This window comes from Cervus elaphus, chromosome 10, assembly GCF_910594005.1.
Source record: "Cervus elaphus chromosome 10, mCerEla1.1, whole genome shotgun sequence".
NCBI classification, from domain to species: domain Eukaryota; kingdom Metazoa; phylum Chordata; class Mammalia; order Artiodactyla; family Cervidae; genus Cervus; species Cervus elaphus.
In genome coordinates, this window is record NC_057824.1 from 20,046,451 (window position 1) to 20,068,689 (window position 22,239).

A 22,239-nucleotide genomic window follows, 5' to 3' on the forward strand; every position below is an offset into this window, starting at 1 on the left:
ACAGGGCCCGTGTCCAGGGGGCCATGATTATGGATGGATTTGATCCCACAGTCTTCCGGGATGAGCCACGTTTCAGCCACCATGTCTTCAAATTCTTCTGCAATCAACTTAGTAAGTCCCCACTCCTTGGAGGTGGAGATCTTCTGGTAGCCGGGGACCTTGAACTTGGCCCTGTGGAGGGCCTCAGTCACACGGTCCTTGTTCGGCAGCTCAGTGTGGATGGGTGTGATGTCCTGGCCATTGTGTCCTGGGGCTTTCCAAAGGCACCCTGTGGGTACCACTGTCTGGAACCTAGACTGAGACCGCGTGAGGCCAGACAGGAATGCCCGCTGGGAAGGGCTGTCTGTAAGGTCCTTTAGGGCAACCCGAGGCTGCCTATTGCAGCCTTTGCCCCCGGGGCTCCCACATAGAAAAAAGTTGGCTTTATTATCTTTAAATTGAGGATTTTAGTTCAGCCTGGATGAAGTGAAAAGTGAAAGTATTAGTCAATTGATAGTGTCTGACTCTTTGCTACCCCATGGATTGTAGCCCTCCAGGCTCCTCTGTCTATGGAATTCTCCAGGCAAGAATACAGGATTGGGCAGCCATTTCCTTTTCCAGAGGATCTTCCCAACCCAGGAATCGAACCCGGGTCTCCTGCATTGCTGGCAGATTCTTTACCGTCTGAGCCATCAGGGAAGCCTCTAGCTTGGATGAAGGAGATATCAAACCTGAGTGACGTTATGGCCACAGTTGAACTAAAGCCAGATCTCTTGAACCTGGAGTCCTTTCCCTCTCCCCCTCCTCTGCCAACTCTCTGATGCAGGGTGCCACGTGGTCTGGGGGACAGAGAGGCATGGTGCGTGTCTTCTTTCTGTCCTGGGGTCATCTGTCCAGGGTTGTAGTTTTCTTTCTCCATCTTGCTCTCCTTACTGGCTCAGAACAAGATCGACGCACTGGATATCTTCTAGAAATACAGCTCAGTAGGCAAGATGAGTGGTTACAACCCAGCATTTTAGACTGACCGTCCAAGTACAAGAAACTACTCTGGGGGTTTGGCAGGAGGATCTAGTTTGATCTGGTTGTTGATGTTGCTGTTTCGTTTTTAAGCAGAATGGATCCTCTGCTGCATGAGGGTTTTCAGGGAAAAGACAGCTTCTCTGCAGTACATCTACCATTGCTGTCAGTCTCCTCCTGCTCCGAAATGTTTCTGTTTTACCGCCATTCATCTTTCCTGATTGGTTTTGCTTTTCTTCTCAGATGTGGCTAAATTTGCTTGTAAAGTTTTGTTTATTCATCGGCGCTCAGTTGAAAGGTGCTGGATCATTAATCTAGCTATTCAAGGTTAACCGTGCTTTATGCTGAAATTGCCTTTTATGGAACAGATTTCAAGGTTTTGCCAGAGTTGAGTGCTACCTCATTTTTGACATTTCGGCAATGAATCCTGTTTGAAATGTGATTTGAATCCAATCATCATCTTATTTGTGAAGAAAGATAAATATAATATACAAATATTGCAGTCAAATTGCCTTCCTCCCTGCCCCTCTTGCACATTCTGAGTCAGCTAGCTTTCGCTAGGGTGGCGTCAAGCAATGTCATTCCTATTGTGAATTCTGTCTGGCATTTTTCTCCCCTCCCAGAAGGCTTAAACGCATTTCTTTTCTATCTTACATGAGTTGTTCAGGCTTCTCCAGAATGTACGTTGGGGAAGAAATGGAGCTCGTGTGATCGCGCCTGCTCCTTGTTGCAGAATCTTAAGGATTTTACAGTAAAGGACTGTGCATGCATGCTAAGTCACTTCAGTCGTGTCCAACTCTTCGTGACCCTCTGGACTGTAGCCCGCCAGGCTTCTCTGTCCATGGGATTCTCCAGGCAAGAATACTGGAGTGGATTGCCATTCCCTTCTCCAGGGGATCTTCCCAACCCAGGGATCAAACCTGAGTCTACTGCCTCTCCTGCATTGCAGATGGATTCTTTACTGCTGAGACACTGGGGGAACCCGGCATAAGGACTGTGGAGGTCCCTAATCCATCCAGTGAGGCAGTCACACACAACTGTTTCTTTAAAGGAACAAATAAAGAATTTAATCTTCTAGGCCTCTTCGGAAACGTGTGAACGAGTTTCTAAGTGCCTCCGCCTCCCAGTGTTTGGATGTGGCATTTTAATTAAAGATTGAGGCAGCAAGCTTGGTTGTTTTTTATGATCTGATACTGACTACAGTTCCCACCTCACCCCATGGAGCTCTCATTCAGCCCGTGTGTCTTGGATGCTTGCTTTCTATTCGAAGAGTGCCCATCCCTTAGAACTAGCCTGCGGGCAGCCACCCTTAATAAACTCACGCTGGGGATGGTACCGTTTCTGTAAAATTACAGCCACATCCAAGTTCCTCTTACCCTGTCTCCTGTGTGCTGCCCATAAATTCTCCCCCTCTGTCCTCTAAGAGCTGCCCTTCCAGAGCTTCTCAAACTCACATTTACTGTAAGGTGTTAATGGACGGATAATGCTCAACCTCATCTCGGTTATGCCCATGGGAAGATGCTAATGGTGTGGATAAAGTCAAGCCAGTAGGTCACACCAGTAAAGCTTGTGGAGCCCTGGCTTCTGTGCTTGTTTGATAGAGATGATCAGTGGAGTGCCTGGTAGTTAGGGACCTGGCTCTGGGTTCAGATCCTGACTCTGCCACTTACGAGCTGAGATCATTCTGTTACTTAATCTCTTTTTGCCTCAGTTGTCCCATCTTAAAAATGGGGACAATGCTGTCTCATAGTACTGTTGTGAGAACTCAGTGAATTAATGATCCCCAAACGGCACAAAGGCCGGAATATCACAAATTCTCAGACAGCTATTAGCCACAAGCTGAAGAAATGATCCCCTTGCTGTAAAGTCTCAGATTCCAGTTCCCGGTGACTGAAATGCTGGTTTTGCATAGAGTAAGTCCATGAGATCTTCTTTTAGGACCTCCTCCCACAACTTCCCATTGGGGATTCCACTTGGGGACACATTGCTCAACTCCATCTGGCTGGCGTGTTCGCATGATCACATGATGATGTAGATACGGCACACACAATGTACAGCAGCTTCATTTGGGCCCCGGCATTTTGTCAGACAAACCAGTACCCAGAGGGGTGATTCCTATTCTCTCATGCTGGCTTGTCCTTAACCTTTGGGATTATTTCCTACCCTCAGTTCTTATCCAGTTCTTGTGTGTTTGCACGGGTGAGTCCAGATCTTTCTCCATTCATTCAACTGATGATAATTATTAAATATCTACTTAGTCCCAATGGTGTGGATACAGCACACACGCTTCCCGCACTTAGACACAGCTTATGACCTAGTGGGAGGAGCAGAAGAGCAGCCGCAAACAAATGGACACATAAATAAAGCAATCAGAAGAAGTGACATGTATGGGGGGAAAGAGAAACAAGTCATCACAGAGAGAAACACAAGGCGTTTGCTGTTTTCCCTCTGAAGACAGCCTTGGCTTTGCAGTTTTTACCAGCTGCAGCCGAGAGAGTTCTAACTGTTGTGGGGTCTCATTAGTACTTTCAGATCACTACGGGGGACTCTGAGGATGGGAACACCACAGGGGACGTGGGTGAAGGGTTGCCCGCTTCATTCTTTTCTGTTCCTGGAGGCTCTGGCAGGAAAAAGAAAAGAGTAACTTAAGAACACAGACAAACACACACAGGACTGTGCAGAGCAGGTGCATGTTGGTGTTCGCGCAGACCTGCGTCACCTCATATAGCCTTTGCTTGTTGTTTAAGAGACTTTTCAATCGTTAACCCACACCCTGTTTTTTTTTTTTTTCTTGACAGTGTTCAAGAAAATAAGATCATTAAATACATCCTCATGAAAGCAAGCACCTGGCTTTTGAAATATTAGATTTCTTCACTCCCATCCCCTCTGTGGCTTCATCCCCACAACTTTAAAAGGAAGGCTCACTTAGTCCAATTACTCTTCTAAGAACCTGTGATCTTGAATTCCTCCTTCCAGGCTCTGCTATGAGGGTGGTGTATTCACAAGCACCAAAAATTGATTGGGGCTTCCCTGGTGGCTCAGCGGTGAAGGATCTGCCTGTCAATGTGGGGGACTCTTGAGTTCCATCCCCGGGTTGGGAAGATCCCCTGGAGGAGGGAATGGCAACCCACTCCAGTATTCTTGCCTGAGAAATCCCATGGACAGAGGAGCCTGGCAGGTTATGATCCATGCAGTGGCAGAAGAGTCAGATATGATTTAGCGATTAAACAACGGCAAGAACAAAATTGAAGGATGGGAGTAAGCGCAAGAGGGACTTTTCTCAGAACCCATCAGCGACGGCCGCCCTGCTCAGACACTCAGCGCAGGTCACAGCTGCCAGACAAATGACTGTGGGCCAGAAGGCATAGGGACTCGGGACACGAGGCTGCCCCCGGGAGAAGTCAGCGCGTGGGCCAGTAAGGCTTGTGATAAAAATTGATGCTGCATTCTGCCGCTTCGGGATCCTGCGGTTGTACCTCTTCCGGCGACTCACAGGGACTGAGTCACCATCTCGACATTTCTGGCAGAAATACATTGGTGCTGGGGAAATGTGGCCGGGGATGATCCGTTGGCCGTTTGGATGACCAGGCAGGGTGCGTGTTTTGGGCTGAATTGCTTTAGGTCAGGAATTCCATCTTTCCATCTTCTCATGACTATGAAGTGAGGGAGGCCTGGGAACAGTCCAAGCTGAGAGCACTGTGTCCTCTGTTACCTGTTACGTGGACACTAATCTGTTAATTAGAAGGTTTGCTGTAATCACTGGCACTTTATGCCTGCGTCCATTAGTGTTCCTGTTTACACTTGTGTATTAGATGAATTTGCATATCCATACACCCAAGCCTTTCCACTTAGCGCTTCGAGGTGCCCTTCTAATTATTCCCTGGTTCAGAGGTGGAAAGTCAAAGCCCACCCCGCCCACTGCAAATTCTGAACTTGAGTGAAGTTGTGGGAACAGCATTGACCTGATGGACAGGGCAAAGACCTTGTGTCTTACTTTGAGAAAATCATTTATAAATATGTTTGTTGATTTTTGAAAAAAGCATATTGAGTGATTGGAATATACCCAGGCACTGTATTAATTTCTGAGACTAAAACAGAAAACAAAATAGAGAAGGCTGGGAATATTTAACTCTGCCACCCCCAACCTTTTTGGCACTAGTGACCGGTTTTGTGAAAGACAATTTTTCTACAGGCAGTTGAGGGGGGGATGGTTTTGGGTGATTCAAGTGAATTACATTTACTGTGCACTTTATTTCTATTATTATTTCATCAGCTCCATCTCAGATCATCAGGCTTTAGATCATGGAGGCTGGGGACCCCTGATATAATTTACTGGGTGATTGAAATAAATAAATATGTAAGAAAAAGGTGGTTATGATTTAAATTGTGATTTGAAGGAAATAAAAATAAACTGTGGATTAACCTCAGTTCATGGGACAGTAAGGGGCTCGGTGGGGTTTTAATCATGGGACTTGAAAGTGGCTTTTTCTAAGAGATAACGTTTAAGCTGAAATCCACATGACGCAGTTGCTCAATTGTGTCTGACTCTTTGCGACCCCGTGGACTGTAGCCCGCCAGGCTCTTCTGTTCATGGGATTTCCCAGGCAAGGATACTGGAGTGGGTTGCCATTTCCTTCTCCAGGGGAATCTTCTGACCAGGGATCGAACCTGTATCGCAGGCAGATTCTTTACCACTGAGGCACCAGGGAGGCCCAACCATGTAAATATCAAAGGAAGCACTTCAGTCTGAGGGCAGGATTAGCAGAAAGGCTGTGGGGTGGGGGTGAGTTTACTGGAAGCTTGCTGGAACCAGAAAGGAACAGAGGAGATGGGTTTGGCTGGTGGTAGGAGGGCAGCATCAGATACAGTTGGGGAGGGAAGCGGGCAGCCGGTCCAGGGAGTGGGGTTTCTCGGCCTCAACACTGCTGGCGTTTGGGGCTTGACAGTTCCTGGATATGGAGCCGTCCTGTGCGCCGCAGGACGTATGGAAGGATGTTTGACCTCCGCCCACTCGATGCCAGGACCCTGCCATCCTCCAGCTGTGACAACCGCAAGTGTCCCCGGACATCGTCACGAGTCCCCTCCAGCCGCGGCAAGGTCTCTTTCAGTTGAGAACCACTCAAGTTGGGTTTGTAGGCCTCTGAGATGTTTGCATTTGATTCTGGGTTCCATGGAAATTCACTGAACATCTGAAACAGGAGGGTATCATGATTTGATTTACGATTTTTCAAAGATCACTCCATGTTTTCTGAACCAAGGGATGATGGAAGGGCAAAAGTGGAAGGAAAAGAAAATAATCATGGTCCCAGTGAGAGGTTATGGTGCTGTGATGAGAGGGAATAGCCATGGAAACAGAGTCCCATGGGCAAGTGTGTGGTGGGTGAAGCAGGCAGAACTTATTTATGAACTGGATGGACCCGACCAGCAGGGCAAAGATGAAAGAGAATTCCTAGATATATTTTTGAATAACAAATCCGATACCTCTCCCTTCTTTGAGGTGCTCACAGTGGAGTGAGAGAAAACAAATAGATACATCGTGCTCATTACAATGCACTCTAATAAATGTATGTTCAGCATGTGGCAGAGTGGAGGAGAGACTGAATAATTCTTTCAGGGAAAGTCATGGGAGGCTGCTCAGAGGCTGTAAAACTTTAGAAGAATGAGTAGGATTTTGCTAAGTGGAGAAGGAGCTCAGATTCCTGGTTTATGAAGAGAAGCCATAGAAGGTAATCCTTTTTCAATGTTTTATACTTTGGTCAAGGAAACTTACACCCAGAGTGACTCTGTCCTATGTCTTGAGAGGGAAACAGCCTCCAAATTGTTGTCTTTGAAAAGGCTCTTCTCTAAATTTGTGGGCCAGAGCAGCCTTTTCCTGGCGAGGCTGTGTTTTAAGATATTTTGCAAGTGTTTTAACTTAAAAGAAGACGGAGTCTTATTTTGTTTCTATTGAATTTCAAGAGAAGCCTGTGCTGTAAGGAGGAGAGTAACACAGTATTTCCAGGTAATTGTTTTCTGAATCATAGAGTATCTTAAGTACGTCAGAGCTTATAGTTTAGTTAATAGTAATATGGGGGACTTCCCTGGTGGTCCAGTGGTTAAGAGTCCACCTTGCAATGCAGGGGAAGTGGGTTTGATCCCAGGTCAGAGAACTAAGATCTCACATGCAAAGGAGCAATGAAGCCCAAGTGTCTCAACTGAAGAGTCCATGTGCTGCAATGAAATATCCTGCATGATGCAACTAAGGCCCTACACAGCCAAATAAGTAAAATTTACATGCAAAAAAATAGTAATATGGTTTCACCAAGAAACTGAGAGGTAACCAATTATAGTTTGTTCATTTGAACCTCAGGAGCAAAAAAATACCGTTTCCATTTGTGTAAATACAAAGCTAGAAAGTTAAAGCTAAATTTTACCATGTTCTATGCAGTTTGCGGGGATTCCCCAGGTGGCTCTAGTAGTAAAGAACCCTCCTGCCAGTTTAAGAGACATCAGAGATGCCAGTTCAATCCCTGGGTCGGGAAGATCCCCTGGAGGAGGGCATGGCAACCCACTCCAGTGTTCTTGCCTGGAGAATCCCATGGAGAGGGGAGCCTGGCAGGCTATATAGTCCATGGGGTCTCAAAGAGTCAGTTATGACTGAAGCGACTTAGCATGCACGCATGTAGTCTGAAAGGTCAAAATATAGGATCTTGATGGAATATAATAGACTATGGTGATGTCCCTGTCACTTCACTCTCTGTGTTGTGGAAACTTCCCGAGGGAACTCAGAGACTCCTGCCCCCACCCACCTTAATGAGATGCAGACAGCAACTCAGAATAGATGGCCTTCCATAAATACTTGGGGGCCCTCCAGACTAGAACCTTGAGAAACTAGATGGTATGTTAAATTCCCTCCTTGCTTTGCAGGGATTAAAAAACATCTCTCAAATTGACAAGAAAATTGGATAATAAATTAATCGTTTACAGTTTAGTAAACCATATGCACAATTGAAGTTACACGTCATGGGCGTATTTTTATCTGATGGAACATCAGATGAGGGATAAACCATTAGCCCCACCCTCTTCTGCCACAGAAGAACAATGGACTAAAGTCTTTCATAATGGCTTGTTTCAAGATGCTCAGTAAATCAGGCATGCGGTCCTGTCTTTTGTCTTGAAGGGATGTTAAGCAGTGGACCGGGACCAACCAAGCAGGGACACAGAGTCAACTGAGCACTCTGTCTCTTTTGTATAGTCTTTGAAATGTATGTTTGAGAACTTTCAGCAATAGACATACTTTGCAGCCAAAAGCTGTTTGCTTTTTGACTAGTGGAGTTGGTATGAATTTAACCTACCATTTGTAGTTATAGAAAATGTCTCATTATTTTCCTAAATAAAAGGTTCCAAGGATCCAGTCACCAGAGTTTTGAGAAATTCAATCACAGCTGTTTATGGGGAGTGGGGATGGAATCTATGACTGTCTACCTATTATATGGACATTCATTGTGGAGTTTATGAAAGCTTACAGTATAAGAAAGAACCAGTTATCTATGGGACCTCATGGGTGTTATTGGGAGGCTCATAATTAAACTTGCCCAGTTCATTTAAAAAGGAACCTCTCTGCTAATTCTGTGCTGACCTGGAACAAGAGACCTTGGCTTGGTACCTTGGTACCTTGGCTTGAGTACCTTGGGTACTCACCTCCATGTATCCAAACCCTTGTTGGTGGTGGTGTTCGGTCACCAAGTCGTGTCTGACTCTTTGCGACCCCCAGGACTGTAGCAAGCCAGGCTCCTCTGTCCTCCACTGTCTCCAGGAGTTTACCCAAACCCATGTGCATTGAGTCGGTGATGGCATCCAACCATCTCATCCTCTGTTGCCCCCTTTTCCATTTACCTTCAGTCTTTCCCAGCATCAGGGTCATTTCAGATGAGTTGGCTCTTCAGATCGGGTGGCCAGAGTATTGGAGCTTCAGCTTCAGCATCAGTCCTTCCAATGAATATTCGAGGTTGATTGCCTTGAGGATTGAGTGATTTGATCTCCTTGCAGTCCAAGGGGCCCTCCAGAGTCTTCTCCAACACTGCAGTTCCAAACACTTGAGGACCCACCAAACGCTCCAGTTCCCTTTTGAGAATCTCCCCTTTCTCAGAATCACTGCTTCTGCCAAGCTCCCACTGCTTGTTTCTTTCTATCTCTTCGTACTTCACCATCCCACATGGTCTCTGCTCACTGTTTCTTTGGACACACAGTACTGTGCTCTTCCCTGGGTTTTGGTTTGGGGGAGGGGACTGGCTTTGTTTTTACCAACCTCGTCATGTTATGCCAGTGGTCCAAATGTTTCATCAGCAGGGTGACCCGTTAACCCCTTGTCTTAACTGGAGCAGTCTTGAGAGGAAAAGGAGGTTCGTTTTCGTCAGTATGCCACAAAGCTGGCTTATGGGCCTAGAACACTAAGGTCATGGCATCTGGTCCCATCACTTTGTGGGAAGTAGATGGGGAGACACTGGAAACAGTGTCAGACTTTATTTTTGGGGGCTCCAAAATCACTGCAGATGGTGATTGCAGCCATGAAATTAAAAGACGCTTACTCCTTGGAAGGAAAGTTATGACCCACCTAGACAGCATATTAAAAAGCTCCTTGGAAGGAAAGTTATGACCCACCTAGACAGCATATTAAAAAGCAGAGACATTACTTTGCCAACAAAGGTCCATCTGGTCAAGGCTATGGTTTTTCCAGTGGTCATGTACGGATGTGAGAGTTGGACTGTGAGGAAAGCTGAACGCCGAAAAATTGACGCTTCTGAACTGTGGTGTTGGAGAAGACTCTTGAGAGTCCCTTGGAGCAAGGAGATCCAACCAGTCCATCCTGAAGGAGATCAGTCCTGGGTGTTCACTGGAAGGACTGATGCTGAAGCTGAAACTCCAGTACTTTGGCCACCTCATGGGAAGAGTTGACTCATTGGAAAAGACCCTGATGCTGGGAGGGATTGGGGGCAGGAGGAGAAGGGGACGACAGAGGATGAGATGGCTGGATGGCATCACCGACTCGATGGGCGTGAGTTTGAGTGAACTCCGGGAGTTGGTGATGGACAGGGAGGCCTGGCGTGCTGTGATTCATGGGGTCGCAAAGAGTCGGACACGACTGAGCGATTGAACTGACTGAACTGAACTGTCCCAGGCAAGCTGGGAATTGTGATCACCTTACATAGGGAAGGAAGAAACAAAATAGGAGGGATATCCTACAGTGTTTCCATCAAGAATCTTGAGGAACGACTTCATTTTGGAAACTGTTTATAAGAGGATACTCCATGTCACTCCCTATTAGCACTAGGTATAGTGACATCATGAGATGCAGGCAGGCATGGTGAGGCGTGTCAGGCACTCTCAAACTGTGTACTTTTTTTCACTTTCTTGTGTTTCCATCCCCAACATTGAAAATATGGGATTCTGAGTTCAAATCGGGCTCAGATACTACTCTATTTGACCTTGAGCAATCTGCTAAATTTCGTAGTGTTTGCTCATCTGAAAACAAAAGGGATAATGCTGATGCAAGCATAGAGTGAAGATTAATTAGTTTCTGAAGTGCTGAGATCAACAGATGAAAGGCTTTGAGTGGAAACTATTTTTTTTTTAAGAGGAATTTATCGATGTGGGTGAATTAAAGAGAACTTACTGAACTGAACTACAGTCACTCGGCTGTGGCTAAGAGTGGGGGAAGAAATAATATTGCTTCTCTCAAAGAACCCCAAATTCTCCCCCCAAATAGCAATGGGGAAAATTGTTTCTTTGTGATTCTGAAAGGGTAAGAAATTATGCAAAGTAAAGGAGCAAGAAGAACAGGAGAATAGATGCTGTTAAGACATTTCAAAGAAACTTTCCAGGATAAACAACTAGGTACCAAAAAATAAAACATGCTCTGCCAGTCCTCTGTGATTAGGTTGTTAGCCAAATGCTTGTAAACCAAGCTGGCTCAGCCAAGATCCCCTCAAGAGGCCTAATGGCCCATATGTCATTAGCAGGAAGATCAGGTTAGGAATGAGAGACTATCCATTCAGAAGTCCTAGAACTGTTTATCACTGCAAGATTACTAGCACTTAGATTACCTATGTTCCTATTTAAAACCAGTTTCACTCTTGTTACATTTGGTCTTTTCTCAAAGAAATAGTATTGCTACTGATGTAGAGATAGAAAATTGAGTCTCAGATAAATGAAATGACCAGTCAATAGCCGTTTGGTTGGGTTAAGTGGTACAGGCAATATTTTGGCAGAGGGCTTCTGATCTGAGAGATACTGATCATTCTGCAGGAAAGTCTCCTAAGTGATATCCAGACAACATATAGAGATGAATGATTTTCTAAGGATCACAGAAGAATTGGAATGAAGACAAGATATTATTTTTGTCAAAGGAAATAAAATATTCTGAGTATTAAACTAATGCACTTTTATCATGGAAATGATGGGAAGTTCCAACAGAGTAGAATTTAAAAATTCAAACTTCCCCAATGTCAAATAGAAACTCTGAGTTATAGTTCTTCTTTGTCTTTTATCCCTGCATTTTTATAATATAGTCATGTTATTCCCTTTAAAGTATAGCATTAATGACTCCGTAACTTTCTACCTTGTGGCCGTTGCATGGTTATATTGGTCTTCCCCTTACATTTTAGAGGTTTAGTGTCCTGTATAAATAAAATCAATAAATAAAAATTACTAGAGGTGAAAAGAAATAGGAAAATATAACCCATGATCTTGAGAAAATAATAGTTAATACCTACATGACCGTGATGTTGGAATGAGCAGATAAGGACTTTAAAACAGGTATTGTAACTTTGAGTAGGAATTTAAAGAAATGCGTAGTTATACAAAAATGAAATATTTAGAATTAAAAATAAATTTTTTATTTATGATTTAGAATTTATTTATTATTTAGAATTAAAAAAAATTTTAATGAAAGCTTTGCTAGTTGGGTTTAGTAGCAAAATGGAGACAGTAGCACAATAGCTTAGTGAACATAATAAAGATTATTATAAAATATTCAATCCAGGGAACAGAGAAATATGATTAAATTATTAACAGACCAGTGGCCTGTGGAACAGTATCTAGTGGTATAGCCTACAGGTAATTAGAGTCCCAGAAAGAAGAAGGACAAATGATGTGTAAAATAGTTGAAATTTCTCCAAATTTGGTGAAATAATTCAAAGTTAAATTCAAGAAGCTCAGGAAATCTCAAGCAGGGCAAATATGAAGAAAACCACAACTTGTATTATTTTAGCATCCATATCATGGTAACGGTGATGAAGGCAAAAGATTTTTAAAAATCTTGAAAGTAGTCATTAAGTATAAGAAGCATAACAATGCTAATAATGGTCAACTTCTCATCAGGAACACTTGAGGCAAGAAGAAAATAGGATGAAACTTCAAATAATTAAGTAAGAAATAAATCTGCTGACCTGGAATTCTAAATTCATAAAGGGTACCCTTCACAGAAGATAATATAAAGGCAGTTTTCTTTTCTTTCTTTTTTTTTTTTTTTTTAAATAAAACCAGAGGTTTCATCACCAGGAGACCTGCACTATAGGAAATATGTAAGGAGAATCTTCAGGTTGAAAAGAAATGACCCCAAGTGAACTTATATTTAATGACAAGAATGAAGAGCTTTGAACATGATATGTATGTGGATAAGTATAAAAGGCTATAATATTTCTTTTGTTATTTTTGAAAATACATGTAGCGGTTTAAAGAAGAATGCTATCACTGTTTTTTTTTTTTTTTTTTTTGAGGGGGGAGGATGGTTATGACATATGTAGACACAAAGGATGAACAGGTTAAACCTACATTGTTGAAATCTTACACTTCACAAGAAGTAGTATAGTTTTAATGCTAGGTAGACTATGCTGTGTTAGGATATGTATTTAATTTCCAGAGCAACCACTAATACAATAAAAATGTGTATAGTTTAAAAGGTAGAAGAGAAACTAAAATGGAATAATATAAACTTTAGTTAACACCAAAGAAAATTGAAAAGGAGAAATAAAGAAACAACGACAAAGCAACAACAGCAAAAATAAAGGACAGATAGAAACAAAAAGCAAATATAAAACTAGTTCAACTGTACCAATACCTATACTAAATATAAATGGACTAAACATTCAAATTAAAAGAAGTCTTTTCAGACTTTTTTTTAAAGAGACAACTATATGCTGTGTACAAGAAGCCCACTTTAAATACAAAACACAGAAACACATGTTATGAAATACAAGAACAGAAAAAGCATAGACTGTAAGCGTAGCAAGCACAGAAACAGCTTTATAAACGGCTTTCATACCCAGCAACTGGAGAATATACACACTTTTCAAGTGGACATGTAATATTCTCCCAAGATCTTAATCAGTTTCAAATTTGAAAAATTACTGGGTGTGTTTTCTGACAATGATGAATTAAACCAGGAGTTGGTAATAATAATATATCTAGAAAAGTCCTCAATTTTTGGAAATTGAATAACACACCTGAAATGACTCTTGGATTAAAGAAGATATCATAGGGGAAATTTTATTTTGAATTGAATGACAATGACAGACAGCATGCCAATTTAGGGTTGTGTATGTGTGTGTATATATACACACACCACATCCTCTTTACCTATTCATCCCTTGATGGATGGACATGTAGGTTGTTTCTGTATCTTGGCTATTGCAAACAATGCTGCCATGAACATAAAGAAAAGAAAGAAAGAAAGAAAGTGAAGTCACTCAGCTGTGTCCGACTATTTGCAACCCCATGGACTGTAGCCTATGAGGCTCCTCTATCCATAGGGGTGCATATATCTTTTTGAACTAGTGTTTTCTTGTTCTTTGACTAAATACTCAGGATTGGAGCAGTGGGTCATATGTTCATTCTAATCTTAATTTTTTGAGGAACCTCCATTCTGCTTCCAAAGTGGCTACACCACTTTATAGTTCCCCCAATAGTGAATACAGATTTCCTTCATTCCACATTATTTCCAGCACTTGTATTCCTTGTCTTTTCAGTAACAGCTATTTTAACAGGTGTGAGGTGATATCTAGTCGTGTTTTTAATTTGCATTTCCCTGATAATTAGTGATGCTGGACATCTTTTCATGTTCCTGTTGGCCATATGTAGGCTTTCTCTGGAAAAATATCTATTCAGATTCTCTACCCATTTTAAAAATTGGATTGTTTGTTGTTGAGGTGTATGAGTTCTTTATTTATTTTGAATATTAATTTCTTAATTAAGGGTGGTGCTATTGTTCCTGCTTCACTGATAAGAAGAAAAAATACTCAAAGAGGTGAAGAGTCCACAGAATCAAAGCCAGGTTATCTGACTTTGTAGACATGTGCCTCTGGCCTCATCCACTGTGTCTCTCCCTGGTGGGACAAGGAGGAAAATGGGAGGGGTGAGGTGGCATGGGAGAAGACAACAGAAAAAACCATGTGCTTCTGGTTTCCCTCCTGAAGAAAGGCCATCCATCCATTAATTCCACAAGTACCCATTGAGTTTATACTGCAACCACAGTGAATCTGGGATTTAGAGAGAAATCTGACCTTCATCCCCAACCACTGGTCACTGGGGCAGAATGAGCTTAAGGATGCTTCCCAGGAGGGAAGCCAAGGTTGATGAGCGAAATCTCTTCCTTTTGTATCTCACAGGGAGAAAATGAAATGAGCACAGATATTTAGGTTAATTATTTTCCAAGCCAAACAAAAACCAACAGATTTGTTCTCCTTTAACTTTTCTTTTTTTTTTTTTTAAAGGAATTTCATTGGAATTCAGTCCATGTCTACTGAAGGATGGTTGAAGTATTAAATATAGTCTTTTTCTCAATAGCACCCAAAGAAAAGCTAAGTACTACTTACTGCTTGGTGGTTTTCAGTGCGTCCTTGATCTGTACGTTTATACTGGGTTGTTGTCCTCTGCCGCTTCCTCCCACTGTCTGTACAGTACTTACATAGACACACACACCCCTTAATTCTGCAGAGATTCCGTGCATTTGAGTAACGTGGTTTGAATAACATGTTAGTTTGGAATCGTTTGCAGATATCCATGTATTTTCAGTATTGAATATTATTGCTTCTTTCTTTCTTGGCTTTCTGCTTTCCACTCTCATTGCAGCCAGTTCCTTTTGCATATCCATTCTAGAACCTAAAGTACATGTGAGAAGAATGTAGCTGTAGCCAGGTATAACTGTGGCTGAAGCAGTGAGCTGAAATACAAAGGCTAATCAAAGCTTCAGGAGACACACTTTATGTGCTTTAATACATGGCATTTTAAAATGTTCCACCTTTGCCTTCTCAATTTCTGTTTATTTGCTTGTTCGTTGATTTATTTATTTGATTTATGGATCGGAGGCTCAGGTGTTCAAAGCCGAGAGCTGGGGTCCTGAAAGGGACTGAAAGCAGGAAATTGTTTTTCTGAATTATTTTTATTAGCATAGAGCTGCTTTACAGTGTTATGTTAAAGTCTCAGTGTCAAGTACAGTGTTAAGTTTCTACTGTGTAGCTAACTGAACCAGCCGTATACACACATATATCCACTCCCTTCTAACTGAGATCTTATACTCTAGTTGCTGGCTGCTGCTGTTGTTCAGTTGCTTAGTCCTGTCCAACCCTTTGCGACCCCATGGACTTAGCCCGCCAAGCTCCTCTGTCCATGGAATTCTCTGGCAGGAATACTGGAGTGGATAGCCATTTCCTTCTCCAGGGGGTCTTTCCAACCCAGGGATCGAACCTGCATCTCCTGCATCAGCAGGCAGATTCTTTACCGTCTGAGCCACCAGGGAAGCCCCAGGACCCCACATGACTCAAGGCCAAAAAAAAAAGAAAAGAAATGTAAATCAGGAGCAATATGATAACAAATTCAATAAAGACTTTAAGAATGGTCCACATCAAACATTGTTTTCAAAAAATTAAAGGAAATAAAAAAAGGGTTGCTAAAGGAAGTGACCAGATGGATTACCTACTCAGCAGCATTTCAGACCAGAATGGGTTATTGGCATCTGATGCTTCTCCTTCCCCTTTTTTTAGGGTGACCCGTGGCCCTCGTTTACTGGGTAGTGAAGAGTTTTCAGGGATATGGGGTCTTCAGTGATAAAACTGAAAGAGGACCCAGGAAATTGGGGTGATTGGTCACTGTAGCCTTTTTGCATATCCTTTTCTCAACTGTGCTAAGAGTGTCACTCTGCCACAGAGGAGGGCAAATTTCGGCAGAAACTGAGGGCAGCTTGAAGGGTGAGTGTCGGAAGACAGCTCCCGGAACACCTAATCCTTAGATTATTCCTGCTTTGAAAGGGAGAAGCCAGGCCATCTTAGGTTGGGAGAATTAAGAACTGGCAAAGGGTCCTGTGGATAGAGGAGCCTGGTGGGCTACAGCCCTTGGGGTCGCAAAGAGTTGGACACAACTTACTGACTCAACAAGAGGGGAACCCCCACCCCCAAGTAACTTTCTTTATTCCTACTCTCTTTATATAACCTCATGTGAATTCTATAGCAAGAATGCTGAGACCAGGCATAATTGAACTGCTAAATATTTATGCTTGCATAACAGAGTGATTAAAAGGCTTTGGGAGAGTCTGGTATTCCTATTTCACTATAAAACTTGTTTTAAATCTTGCAATCTGCTTGATAACACAAACATATTTATCATGTTTATAAATGCTATTAAGACTCCTCTGATGTATCTGCTATCCAATAACACAAGAGCAAATGGCTGGGTTTTCATCACATTTTGAAGGTATTTTTGAGGCTGAGCCATGAATCCTTTGGAGAATTGGATTTGGAGAATCAGTAAGCTGCAGGAATAGATTGACTCTCAGATCTCAGTAGCTTCATGTGACCGAGTTTTTATTATGTCCAGTGCAGGTCAGGAAGTGCATGCATGCACTGTGTGTTCAGTTGTGTCTGACTCTTTGCAATCCCATGGACTGTAGCCCACCAGGCTCCTCTGTCCATCGGGTTTTCCTGGAAAGAATACTGGAGTGCGTTGCCCTGCCCTTCTCCAGGGGATCTTCCCGACCCAGAAATTGAACCCATTTCTCTTGCATTGGAAAGTGTATTCTTTACCAACTGAGTCACCTGGGAAGCCTGGGTTGAGGAGGGCTGTCCTACAAATAGTGCCTCAGAGATTCATGCTCCTCTCTTGTAGCTACGTCATCTGGGGTGCATGACTTCCTTTGTGCTTCAGTTACAAGTGAAGCTTACTGGTCAGGACTTGTAACGTGGCCCCACCCAACACAGGAGATCTGGAGCTCAAGTTTCCTGTGGCCAGAAAGGAAAAGAGAACCAGATATCGATGTGGGTCGTGGTATCTAGCAGGCTTCCCTGGTGTCTCAACAGTAAGGAACCCAGCTGACAATGCAGGAGATACAGGTTTGATCCCTGGGTTGGGAGGATCCCCTGGAGGAGGAAATGGCAACCCACCCAAGCATTCTTTCGTGGGAAATCCCATGGACAGAGAAGTCTGGTGAACTACGGTTCATGGAATCACAAAGAGTCAGATACGACTTAGCAACTAAACACCACCACAAAGTGGTATCCAACTCTAGAATCAAGTTAGAGTGGACCCTCTAAAAGGCTTCCCTTTGCTGGCTCAGCTGTTAAAGGATCTGCCTGCAGTGCAGGAGACTGGGTTCAATCCCTGGGTTGGGAAGATCCCCTGGATGAGGGAACTCCACTCCAGTATTCTGGCCCGGAGAATCCCATGGATTGTATAATCCATGGGGTCACAAAGAGTTGGACACGACTGAGCGACTTTCACTTTCTTTCACTCCAAAAGGCAAGCTGTCATGCTGCAGAAGAGCAAGTCATTGACTTGGGGTCTGGCCCTTTTGCCAGAACTAGTGTTATAGTTGCTCCGGTAATTCTAGTAGTTATAGGGATTTATTTAATAATGATCCATGAAACTCATATATCAGGGAGGCCAGCTGCCTTTATTATAAAGTGTCATTGTTTAACCCACTTTCTACAGACTAAAATTGAATGTACGCAAGAGTGATGCACCATATGTGCCCAAGGTTATCTACACCTTGGATGCCCAAATTCTGTGTGTAGGAGAGTGAAAAGCCAGGCAAACCAAGGATTCAGTATTATCTGGAGAAACTGCTCCCTCTGGGTGACAGCTGATGCCTCTTGCGTGTCGTGTAGAATACTCAGAGCCCAGCAATGAATGCCTCCTGGACTTTTCCTAAGGTGGTAACACCGAGGACTGTTTATTTTGCAAGATGGCGTCATGCAATCTCAAGCTTGTTAGAATGATCAGTTATGCAATAGAATGGTCAATTCTCATAGCATTTCTCTCACTATCTCAGATTCTCTTTACTGAGGGAACAACCATGAATTTTATGCAACCTTTCATCTGGGGATTCAGTCTTTCACCGCCATTGCTCCTTCATATAATCCAACTGTAGTGGCCTCTCCCTGAACAGAAGAAGCAGCGTGTTCAGAAGCTGTGTATGCAGCATTGCACTCTGCCAAAAGAAACATAAAATTTAGACAAACATGGAAGTCATTAATGCTGTGCTGTTATTTGCTTAACAGAAAAATGGATAAAGCATAATTCTTGCCTGTGAAGGGAAATATATAATACTAGTTGGGTTATTTGGAGGTCAATTCCTTCTCTTTTCTCCATTTGCTGAACTATTTCTGGAAATTCAGGTTTCTTTTTTTTCTCGTTAAAGCACATTATTGATACTTGGCATCTCCACAGTAATAGAATTTTGAAGAGCTCATCTTGTCCCCATCCTAAGCCAAGTTGTGGATGGGTCAGAAAATGATGCTGTAGATTGACAATTCTGAACATAACATCTTTCTGGGAGTGCATTATTGGAAAGGGTGTTTGAAAGACTACACTTCTTTTTGAGGTCAGGAACATTTGGGGGCAGAAGAACTTGAATGGGCCAATTGATGTCAGGAGTGAAGAATAGAACAGTGACTTGAAATTAACTGTTGTGTGTTTATCCAATGGCTGATCCGCCTACTGTCCCTGTGACTGTGGGCAGAACAGAAAGAAGTTCTGCTTTTTATCATTGAAATGGGCACTAGAATGCCCGCTCAGATTGTGGACATCGATGGACTGCTGAGGTCCAATTAAGGCAACCTGCTTTGAGAGGGGTTAGGAAAATGATGAGTGGTCCACAAATATTTGGTGTTATGATGGGGTATCATTGGTGGGGAATGGTTAAGATCAATACGTAAGCAAAGTGACCAGCTATCCATTTACTCAGCAAATAGTACCTATATGTCTGTCTGTATGTGTGTCTATACATCTGTGTCTAGCAGAATGTCTCTATACTCTGTGTCTGTCTCTATACCTTTATTTCTGTATCTATATGTTCATCCGTGTCCATAGCTATACTATTATATATCTGTGCCTTTATTGCATCTGACTCTTTGCAACTCCATGGACTGCCGCCGGTCAAGCTCTTCTGTCCATGGGATTTCCCAGGCAAGAATACAGGAGTGGATTGCCGTTTCCTATTCCATGGGATCTTCCTGACCCAGGAATCGAACCCGAATCTCTTGCGTCTCCTGCATTGGCAGGCAGATATTTTTTTTTTTTTTAAATCACTGCCCCACCTCAGAAACCCTTTATTTATATGCCCATATCTAATCCAAGTCTCTATATCTCTATGCTGATATGTTTATATCTATACCTATACTTTGGAGAAGGAAATGACAACCCACTGCAGTATTCTTGCCTGGAGAATTCCATGGATAGAGGAGCCTGGAGGGCTACAGTCCATGGGGTCGCGAGAGTCAGACATGACTTAAGAGACTAAACCATACTTGCAAATTTATCTTTGTGTATATCTATGAAGCTTCAATACTTTGGCCACTGGATGCAAAGAACTGACTCATTGGAAAAGACCCTGATGCTGGGAAAGATTGAAGGCAGGAGGAGAAGGGGATGACAGAGGATGAGATGGTTGGATGGCATCACTGACTCGATGGACATGAATTTGAGCAAACTTCTAGAGATAGTGAAGGACTTCTAGAGGGGCCTGGCATGCTGCAGTCCACGGGGCTGTAAAGAGTCAGATATGACCAAGCGCCAGAACAGCTGCAAGAAAGCTCCCCCCCCCCAGAGAAGGAGAGAGAGGACGAGCAAGCGCGAGTGGGGAGAGAGTGTTGTGTTCCCTCCTGAGAACCGGGGGAGCAGCTGGAAGTGAGCCATCACGGTTTTGACTTAGAGCTCTCAGGAGGGACTTGCATTGAACAAATGTATCTTGAATGAATTACAAGCGTCATGAAGGAAAAGTACCGGATTAAAGTAGGAATTTCATCCCAGTAGGAACCATCCATGTGTGTGTGGGGGGTGGGCACAAAGAAAATAAAATAAGTCATAGATCCTCACACCATGTAGGTGGTCCATGTATGTAGACACCAGTGTTTGGGAAGAGATCCCTGGAAAGAGAAACACTTCATTCTAGAGAGTGCCATCCATGAACACAAAATGGATGTGTCTCAAGGAATAAGAAAGGTACTTTATTTTTTTTTTTTTGAGGTTAATTTGTGCTTTTATTTGCCAGTATAATTAACCACAATGGCCTGCAGGCTTCTTTGATCTAAAAAAAATACATTTTATATCACAGTCCAACAAACACACACACATATATAATATGTATACATACATAAAAGTGAAACAAGTTTTGCCAAAAATGTCTACCCTGAGTGTTAAATTTTTTTTTGGAGATTTTTTTCTTTTTTTAAAGCAGTTTTAGGTTTACAATAAAACTTGACAGGAACATACAGAAATTCCCCATATTCTCCCTCCCCTCACATGAATAGCCATTATCAACAGAACGGTACCTCTTCTTTTTTTCTTTTTAGACCAAGGATGACTGCATTGACACGTCATCAAAACATCCCCAGTTGACCTTAGGGTTCACTTTAATGAGCAGAGCAGTGTTGCATATTCTATGGGTTTGGACAAAAGTATGACCACATATATCCATCATTGTAATGTCGCACAGAGCACTTTCACTGCTCATGAGAACATCTGTGCTCTGTACATTCCTCTCTGCAAACTCCTGACAACCACTCATCTTTTTACTGTCTCCAGAGTTTTGCCTTTTGCAGAATGGCATACAGTTGGAATCTTTTTCTTTCTCCTTGAAATGAGAGATTCAGACCATTTATGAGACCACTCCTGACCCACCCAGGCATGGACCAGACAGGCTCCGGGGGCAAGCTCCCCCACCACATGCTGCGGCTTTCCTTCCAGCACTGGCCCTGCCCAGCAGCCACGTGGAGCTGCAGGGGACATGTGTTGGGTTTCTGCTCACAGGAAGGCCACACGTTTTGTGCCCCTCGTCACAGTGAACCCAGGTTCCTGTCGGGTGTGTTATGAACAGACAAGCCATTTCTTCAGGCCCCCTGCTCTGAGCACACCCCAGAAAGGTACTTTAAATTATGTAGTGGGCTGTATCTGACTTACTCTGCGTTTAATATCCTGGATCTAGGTGCTGTTATTTTCTGTAGTTTATTTATGTTGCACTTACTCATTTTGGGCTGCACCGGGTCTTAGTTCCTGCATGTGGGCTTTCTCTAGTTGCGGTGTGCGGGCTTCCCGTTGCGGTGGCTTCTCTTGTTGCAGAGCACAGGCTCTAGGTGCCTGGACTTCAGGAACAGTTGTGGCTCTGAAGCTCGTTACTTTCAGCCCCCGGGCTCTAGAGCATCGGCTCAGTAGTTGCGGCGCTGGCGTATGTTTTTAATGCACTGGATTTCCCATCAAGATAAGCTCTAGGTTTTAATTCAGCAGGTGCTCCTAGCTCATCTTTTCTCTCTCATCCTATTATGGCAGACAGATCCTTTCACCCTTCATAGGCTTTGAAATGGAAGGAATATACGGTCTACACCTGAGCGTTTCCATATGCTGTATACCATGCTTGGACCTCAAAGCCAGTTTCTCTCTCTTTCTTTTGTCTCAGATATCTACAAGCACATCCTTTGTGGAGGCCGTGGTAAGTTCCCACCACAAAAGGATGAGATGCTGGAGAGACTGAATTCGCAGCTGAGAGACAGGTGCACGTAGGAAATGACCTTGTTTTGTGTTTGCATTTTAATCGGTTTCACCCCTAAACGTAAGCCATTATCTTGTTATTCTCTGTCCTCACACCCTGTATCTTTTCTCTGTAGCTCTTGTCAGTGAATCATTGTGTACATATTTATGTTACTGTTTTCTTTTGGTATCTTTCTGCTCCACTCTCTGTAGGTGCCCTGAAGGTAGGGACCATTTCTGTTTTATTCACTGATG

General features: G+C 43.1%; 1 protein-coding gene and 1 non-coding gene across 12 annotated transcripts in view; one reads left to right on the top strand and one right to left on the bottom strand.

Moving 5' to 3' along the window:
- RBFOX1 (RNA binding fox-1 homolog 1) overlaps positions 1–22,239 on the top strand; it is a 1,671,014-nt gene that overhangs the window by 348,035 nt on the left and 1,300,740 nt on the right. The gene's annotated exons all lie outside the window — the stretch shown is intronic.
- LOC122702363 lies at positions 21,248–21,377 on the bottom strand. The gene has a single exon (XR_006343231.1). It is a non-coding gene; the product is annotated as a small nucleolar RNA SNORA11 (small nucleolar RNA).